This window comes from Gracilinanus agilis, chromosome 3, assembly GCF_016433145.1.
Source record: "Gracilinanus agilis isolate LMUSP501 chromosome 3, AgileGrace, whole genome shotgun sequence".
NCBI lineage: Eukaryota > Metazoa > Chordata > Mammalia > Didelphimorphia > Didelphidae > Gracilinanus > Gracilinanus agilis.
In genome coordinates, this window is record NC_058132.1 from 61,031,273 (window position 1) to 61,040,495 (window position 9,223).

The following is a 9,223-nucleotide window of genomic DNA, read 5'->3' on the forward strand; positions in this document are numbered from 1 at the left end:
CCCCCAAATTTGCCCATTTGTCCCATGAGAATTCGGAAGGGAGATCTCAGACTCAGGAGTTTCAGACTAACAATAGACCTTAAAGTCCTTGGGGGTCTCAGTTAGGTGGTGTTAGCCACTGCTATAAAGAAAAGAGGTCCTAGGGAGATATAGGTATACAGTGATATGAATGTATCTATGTATTCTCCCTAGTTGTAGATGATGGAGGAACACCAACCCCGATCATCCTTGATGGTTGTTATAATTTCCCTTTTCTCTTTTGCCCAGGGAGGACCCCGAAAGGTTAGGTGGATGGGTAACCCTTTCAGGTCCAACCTGAGGTTGGATAAATTATTATAGGGCTCTTGATTAGCCTGGGATCACGATTGGTATCTGACTGCCTTGACCAGATGTTAAATACCCTTTTTGACCTGGTACTTTCTCCCATTATATCAAAGTCCTCTCTGGGTAGCCCAGGTCGTGGCTGGATCCTTCCTTTTTGTATCCATTGTAAAGCATCAACCTTTCCCTAATAATTCTGTCTTGGCCTTCTCATTTCTTTGTGGCCATTGTAAAGCCAATCAATCATACTCCCCTGTCCCCAGTTCCCCAGGAGGTATACAAGTTCCCCAGATTCTACAGTGGGGATACATCCCCAGAGCCCCAGGGTGCAGGCCTTGTAAAGTTCTTGGCACTGGGCTCTATCCCTTTCCTGATTAAAGACTTGTTTTTTCTGACTATTTAAGTAGTTCTGTGTTTTTTCCAAGTTAACAAGGAGAATGCAAAGGAGGAGGTTGCCTCTCGAAGTCAGAGTCTGGCTCACCTGAGATTGAATTCTATTTTCTAGCCAAGTGGTAAACCATAATCTCTCAACTGCTTTCTTCATATCTAAAAGTACGCTGGATAATCCTTTACCCTTCAGGGGATGAAGTTAGGAAAGGATTTTGGAAATCTTAAAGCATTAAGTAAAAGGGAGAGATTATCCCCTGTAATCCTGGGCAAAGCATTTTTTTTTTTCACCTTCTGTCTTTGAGTCAATACTGTGTATTGGTTCCATGGCAGAAGAGAGGGAAGGGCTGGGCAATGGGGGATTAAGTGATTGCCCAGGATCATCAAGCTAGGAAGTGTCTGAGGTCACATTTGAACCCAGGACCTCCTGTCTCTAGACCTGCTCTCAATGCACCTAGCCACTTAGCTGCCCCTCTTCTCCTTTTCTGTAAAAGAGGGTCATAATAGGTCATTCCTCCAAAGATTGTTGTTAGTATCACAGGATGTCTGTAAAGCACTTTCAAGCAATGAGAATGAGATGGAAGAGGAAGACTCCTAGGGAGACTTCAGCCTAGCTGAAGGTCTGCAAGGGCAAAAATCCCCCAAAACAAAAAAACAGTTGCAGAGATGCTTTCTTTGGTTAATTTTTCTTACTTGACTGTTGTTCCTTTTGATTGATGAGAAATAAGGGGATTCTTGGGAGCAATTAAATATTTAGAATACTTTACTTTTCAGTCTACTGTAACCTGACAATTACCTGGCAATTTGTAATCTGGGGTCCCCAAAATCTGTGATTATTGGGGATCTAGCAACTCCCAAGTTTAGTTAGCTTGAAAGAGGGACATCCCAAGATTGCCCTTTGGTCCTATGAGAGTTTGCTTCTAGGGAGGTCACAGATTCTGCCAGTTTCAGACTGAATAATAGATCCTAAAGTAAATGATAATCTCAGTTAGGTGGAGCTAAGCAAACACTAAATACTCTTTTTGTTTTAGTCAAGTCCCACATTTTATCAGAGATCCTTTCCAAGAAGACCAACCTCTGGGTATGGACCACCCTTTTAGTATCCATGGTGAATAGTCCACTCCCTGACACTCTAACCTCTGGTTATGGTTCCTTCCCTAGCCGGTGTGTGTCCAGTCAGTGTAGTTTGAATACTCCCATTTCCTTGTAGCCATGGTAATGTCAATTGTTCATTGGAATTTGGGAAATGCCATCTAAAAGTATATATATATTTTCTATGGACACATGGGAATTATCAAACTACATTTCCCGTGGTCCAATGGGTTTCCGTTTCCGGTTCTTTGGGCGTGGGAATGCCTGCGTCACCACGCAGAGGACAGTTTAAATGAGAGAATCGAAAGTAGTCTCGCTCTCTTTGGCTAGCAGGCAGGGAAGAGAGGAGAGGTAATAATAATGGAGGAGATGACTGCAGTTTTGAATTCTTACTGGCGAGTGGTCTAATGATTTATCTCTATCAGCATGGCTTTAGTTAAAATACTAATTTATATATTTATATCAGTCTTTATTATTTTTAATCGTAACACAATCAATCATATTTCTGTGTCCCTCAGTTCCCCCAAAACTATATAAATTCCCCGAATTCTTTTATTTCCTCGGAGCTGTCAATCTAGGGCCAATGGCACTCCCAAGGATGGTATAGCCCAGTGGTTCCCAAACTTTTTTGGCCTACCACCCCTTTCCAGAAAAAATATTACTTAGCCCCCTGGAAATTAATTTAAAAAAAATTTTAATAGCAATTAATAGGAAAAATAAATGCACCTGTAGCCATCACCGCCATCCTGAATCACTACAGCACCCACCAGGGGGCAGTGGCGCCCACTTTGGGAATCACTGGTGTAGCCAGAGTGCCAGGGATTTTGGCACTCTGTGTGGCAGCCCAATATTGAACACTATCCCTCTCCTCATTAAAGATGTGGTTTTACTGACTATTTCATAGTTCTGCGTTTTTTCCAGTTTAACACAATAGAAACAATATTTGTTTCTGAATGTGACAAATAGAGAAGCCAAAATTGGCAGATGAATGGGATGATGCTTCTGTGTAGTTAACTTGGAGATGTATTCAATTGTTATCATTCGTGTTATAAGTCTGGCAAAAGGTTCTTGTTTATACTTTTTGTCCCTGAGATGTTTTCTGTTATTTCTGTTGGTGGTGTTAACTGGGAAAAAACACAGAATGATCCAATAGTCAGAAAAACTACTCTTTAATTGAGCTAAGAGCTTCAGTGCTTTCCACAAGGTCTCCACACAGAGTCCCAAAGACCCTCCCTGGTTGCTCTGGTCACTGACCCTTGGGAGAGCCAACCGTACTATATTGACAACTCCAAGGAACAAAAGAATTTGGGGGGCCCTTATGCCATTTTGAGGGATCTAGCAGGGAAAGATGATTGACATTACCATAGCAACAAGGAAATGGGAGTGTTCAAACTAATGCTGACAGGATCCAATCAAGCTTGGCAAAGACGTCCTTGCCAGAATTTAGGGTGTAAGGGAAGGGGCTACTTACAATGGATATTAAAAGGAAGGACCCTGCCTCTGTGTTGGTCTTCTTGGAAACTGGCCTGATACAATGGGGAAAACTAAGATAAAAAGAAATTTAGCATTTGCTTAGCCCCCCCTAACTGAAATGATAATTTACCTTAGGATCTATTGCTCAATCTGAGACTAGCTAAATCTGAACCTTCCCTCAGGGCCAGCTCTTAACTTGGGGTCTCTGCTAACAAGCTAACCCTAAACTTGGGGTTCGTCAGACCTTAGTAGGCTACAAGTGTGGGGGTTTCTAGATTCCATGTTGACAGTGTTATAAAGTAATTCTCCTCTTTGATTTGACAAATCATAAATTAGGAGTATTCCATAGTGGAGGCTTTGGTCTGGAAGGCAAAATGCTCTTCTGTTTCATGACTATTTTAGATATTCCAGTTATGTGAAATGGACTATCTATACTGCATTCAAAAGACCAATTTGTTGATTTTTCCTTAGAAATCCAAACTACTGAGTATCCCCATCTTTTGGTTAGTTAAAATTGTGAATAATAATAGTGCTGAATAGGCAATTTCAGACCCCAGACCCTTGCTTGAAGGCCTCCTTGAGTGAAGTTCTCCCTCTTTTAGTGAAGGTCCACTCCTTTGAGGGAGACTGAAAAAGTCAAATGCAGAAAATGTCCAGCTATAAAGGAACAAATCTCAGCATCTTTTCCCCCACCCCAGACTGCAAGATGCCCGTGCAGAGGAATTTTTTTTTTTTCAGAATACAATCTAATCCTGAGGGAGGCCCAGGGAATTTAGAACAAGATCTAATGACTGGAATTTATTCAGAACCTCAAGTTTTGCAAAGTACTGTACACATATGAACTCATTAGAACTTCATTACAGACACCTTGTAAGGTAGTGTTCTTATTATATTCATTTTACATAAGAAGAAACTGAGATAGAGAGTTTAAGTGACTTGCCTAGGGTCACACAGTTGGGGTCTGAGGTAAGATTTGAACTGAGATCTTCAGACTTCAAGTCTGGCATTCTATACACAGTGCCACCCATAACAAACATGTGAAGAGCTTTGTTTCCCTCTCAAACAGAAGAATTATTACTTAAATCTCATTTATGAATAATAAACTAGCTAGCATTTATATATCACTTTGAGGTATGTAGAGTAGTTTACAAATATCTCATTTGATCCTCATGACAACTTTGGAAAGTAGGTGCTCTAATTATTCCCATTTTATAGATGAAGAAACTGAGGCATACAGAAGTAAAGGAAGTGACTTTTGCCCAGGGTCACACAGTGAGTGTCAGAGGCTGAATTCAAACTCTGGTCTTCCTGACTTTCAGACCCATCACTCTCTCCCACTGTGCCATCCAGCTGCCTAGATGGTGAACTTGAGAGCAGATACTATTTGTTTCCCCCCTACCTTTCTTTGTATCCCCAGCACTTAGGACAGTAAATACTTAGCATAGAGTAGATGTTTATTTATTTATTTGTTTGATTTTTTGAGAACCTTTAGTCCCTCTTGGAATCAATACTGTATATTGATTCCAAGGCAGAAGAATGGTAAGGACTAGGCAATGGGGGTTAAGTGACTTGCCCAGGGTCACACAGAAGAGTAGATGTTTAACAAAAGTTATATGACTGACTGATTTACTTCTCCCTTTTCTATTAACCATTCTTAAAATGATTCTCACCATGCACCACCTCTGTGCATAGTAGGAGAATTAGTGCAGGGATGGCTAAAGCACAAATATTTAGATTGACATATTTTCCATAATAGTTCAACAATATTTTATTGGCCTAGGGGCAGCTAGGTGACTCAGTGGATGGACAGTCAGACCTGGAGACAGGAGTTCCTGGTTTCAAATGTAGTCTCAGATACTTCCTAGCTGTGTGACCCTGGGCAAGTCACTTAACCCCTATTGCCTAGCTATTTTTGCTCTTCTGCCTTGTTGCTGATACTCAGTATCCATTCTAAAATAGAAAGTAAGGGTTAAAAAGAAAATATATATAATTTGTACATATTGTATACAATATATTTTCATTACATACATATATTGTACATAATATGCATATATCGTACTGGGCTCATTGGGAACCAACTATTGAGATAGCAGACCCTACTAAGAGGGAGCTGCTTAGTTCAGAGGCTAATATATGGGAGGTAGGGTCAGGAAGACCTGAGTCCAAACCCTGTGATTGATTTTTTAAAAAAATAAAACCCTTACCTTCCATCTTGGAGTTAAGAGGCAGAAGAGTGGTAAGGACTAGGCAATGAGAGTTAAGTGACTTACCCAGGGTCATACAGCTGGGAAGTATCTGTGGCCGGATTTGAACCTAGGACCTCTCATCTCTAGGACTGGCTCTCAATCCACTGAGCCATCCATCCACCCTCCTGTGATTGATATTTAATAGTTGCGTGACCCTGGGCAGGGTCTTACTCAAGCTCTCTCTGCTTCAATTTCCTTATCTTTAAAATAGAGTTAATAATAATGGCTACTTCACAGAACTGCTGGGAGAATCATGTACACTGATATGGGAAGGCTTTTGAAATGCTTAAAGGTCTCTATAAATGCTAGCTAGTAAGCCATGCAGAAAGAACCTTGTTCTTTTGTTCTACAAGATGATTTTATTAAAATGATTAAATGTTATCATGTTGAATATGTCTCCTTGTGGTATGTGTATGTAATATATAATATACATATGTTATTATGTATTATATATATTTGCATTTACACATATTACAGACAAGACCTGTTCTAGTAAATGTTTTTTTTTTTTTTTTTTAACCCTTAAGTTCTGTGTACTGGCTTCTTGGTGGAAGAGTGGTAAGGGTGGGCAATGGGGGGGTCAAGTGACTTGCCCAGGGTCACACAGTTGGGAAGTGTCTGAGGCCAGATTTGAACCTAGGACCTCCCATCTCTAGGTCTGGCTCTCAATCCACTGAGCTACCCAGCTGCCCCCTAGTAAATGTTTAATAACTGGCTGCCCAGAAAAAATGTACACACAACATACTTTGAAGCCTGATTGGCATTATTAACATAATCTCCATCACTTTCTGAAGTCTAGATAATTAACACTAATGAAGCCCTGATTTGAAGCTCGTGCTGATTTCTGAGGTTTCATTGCTCTTCCTAAAAATAAAACAATCATGGAGTCAGAATGCAGATCAAAGCACACTATTTTTTACTTTAGTTTATTTGGGTTTTTATTCTGGAGTTTTGGTTTTAAATGATTATTCTGAACAATATGGAAAGATGTTTTAAATGATAATATCTGTATAACAGAGATCAAATTGTTTGCCAGCACAAAGAGGAGAGAGGGAAGGGTGGGAGGGAAACAATTTGGCTCATATAACTTCAGAAAACTTATGTGGGAAAATGTTATTACATGTAATTGGTAAAATGAAATATCTTTATGTAACGAAAAGACAATATAACAATTTGCTCTCACTAGTTAAACTCAGCTGGCTCCAGCACCTCCCTATCTCTGTCTCTCTCTCTGGCTCTGGCTTTCTCTTTCTCTCCACCCCACACACTTTTAGCTTGGATTTGATTAGTTGATGCAGATGAGATGCTATGGTCAGGAGACCTGAGTTGCAGTGCTCTTTGCCTCACTGCTGAGTGAACCTGGACAAGTTATTGATCCTCTGAGAAATTGGTTGGAAGAGATAATCTCTAAACTCCCTTTTAGCTCTGTGTAATCCTGCAGGATATATATATATATATATATATATTTTTATTTTTATTTTTATTTTTTTATTTTAAACCCTTAACTTCTGTGTATTTACTTATAGGTGGAAGAGTGGTAAGGGTAGGCAATGGGGGTCAAGTGACTTGCCCAGGGTCACACAGCTGGGAAGTGTTTGAGGCTGGCTTTGAACCTAGGACCTCCCGTCTCTAGGCCTGGCTCTCAATCCACTGAGCTACCCAGCTGCCCCAGGATATATTTTTTATAAAATTATATACTATAATTCAAGGAAAACCCTTACCTTCCTTCTTAAAACCAGTACTAAGCATTACTTCCAAGGAAGAAGTCTCTATCTATCATCTCCAGATAATCTGATAAAGACAGTTTAGTTGATAAGGAATTAACAGGACTCTGGAGATCTTTCTGTTAGCTCATAGCTGCTTCTTCCAGCTCTGTCTTGCAGCATGGAATTTATTATTTATACTTCAAGACTCATTTCACACAAAAGAACCCCCCTGAAACTTTGCATTTGCTTAGAAACACAAATTATGTCACATCAAATCACAATAAAGTTACAGTTTTACAAAGAATTTTCTTATGAAGATAATGCCAAATGAGAAAAAAGTCCCAAGGCTAAAAATGAGCTTCACTTTATCTAAAAGTTATTTTGTCTGAGCTTGCCACTCCATGACCTTGGGATGCCTGTAGCAGTTAGAGAGATATATCCACAGCTGCAGTTTTACTCTGCTGAGTGAAAAAAAAAGCTGTTAACTCATTAAGTGCAGGTTTACTAAGAACTTAAAGTTGTTTTTTTTTTAAACCCTTGTACTTCGGTGTATTGTCTCATAGGTGGAAGATTGGTAAGGGTGGGCAATGGGGGTCAAGTGACTTGCCCAGGGTCACACAGCTGGGAAGTGGCTGAGGCCGGGTTTGAACCTAGGACCTCCTGTCTCTAGGCCTGACTCTCATTCCACTGAGCTACCCAGCTGACCCCTTAAAGTTTTCCTAGAAGGCTATAATGTTTTTCAATAAGAAAAGGTGTGGATCACAAAAGGGGTCAAAAGAGGAGTCTCAGATTTTCATCTATTTGAGACTCTGTTTCTCTTATTGGCCTCCTACAAAGAAGGATGGTAAGAGCTGGGCAATTAAAGGTAAAGTGACTTTTCCAGGATCACATAGCTAGAAAGTATCTGAAGTCAGATTTGAACCTCAGGAACTTCTGATTGAGCCATCTAGCTGATCCTATATTATAATTTGTAAAGCACATACAGATTCAAAAAGTTTGAGGCATAGAGAGGGGAAGGAATTTAAGGGTGGAGTTATGTTATTTGGACCTGTTGGTACTTTTTGTGAGACAGGCAGGAGAGAGCAGGGCAGAATTCCAGGGTTCTTCAGTTTCTAATTTGAACCCTTATTTGTTGTGCGACCTTGGAGAAATCCCTTGGGAGGTGTGTTCTCCTGCATCAGATCTTTAAGCAAAAGCTGAAGGGGCCTTTATTCTGTATATTGTAGTGAGGATTCCTGGTTAGGCAAGGCTGCTGAGGTTCTTTTCAATTCTGCAGTTCTCTAAGTCCTTCATTGAGCCTTACTTTCCTCACCTTTAAAATGGCCACATTAATACTGACACTCATTTCCTCAAAGTGTAGTTAGAAGGGGCAGTTAGGTAGCTCTGTGAATTGAGAGCCAGGTCTAGAGATGGAAAGTCCTGGGTTCAAATGGGACCTCAGACACATCTTGGCTATGTGAGCCTGAGTAAGTCTCTTAACCCCCACTGCTTAGCCCTTACTACTCTTCTGTCTTGAAACCAGTACACAGTATTGATCTGAAGACTGAAGATAAAGGTATAAAAAAAAGTACAGTTAGAGAAGTTGTTTTATACATTCCAAAGTACTACAGGAATGTAAATAACCATCAACATCATTTTATAAACAAGAACCTGAGAGGCTCAAGGACCTTCTGTAATGGCATGTGGTTATTATTAGAAGTACACCGAGTAGCCTTTTTTGTCCAGGACTTTTTCTACTGGATGGTCGCTTGTTACTTCCAAGTTTTCCTTATTGAAAAAAGGGTGATAGAGGTGTTTCAATGACTGTTTCCATCTTATGGAAGTACAAAGTGAGAGGCAGAGTACTAAACTGATTTGCCCAATTAACTCCTAAAGTTAATGGTACAGGCAGGACTAGGCCCCCAGCACTTCTGCCTCCCAGTAGGTGGCTTTTCCACTGCCCAACAGCAGGATTCTGCTTTTAAAATTTGGGGGACACCCTGAAGATCTCTTTTTTTT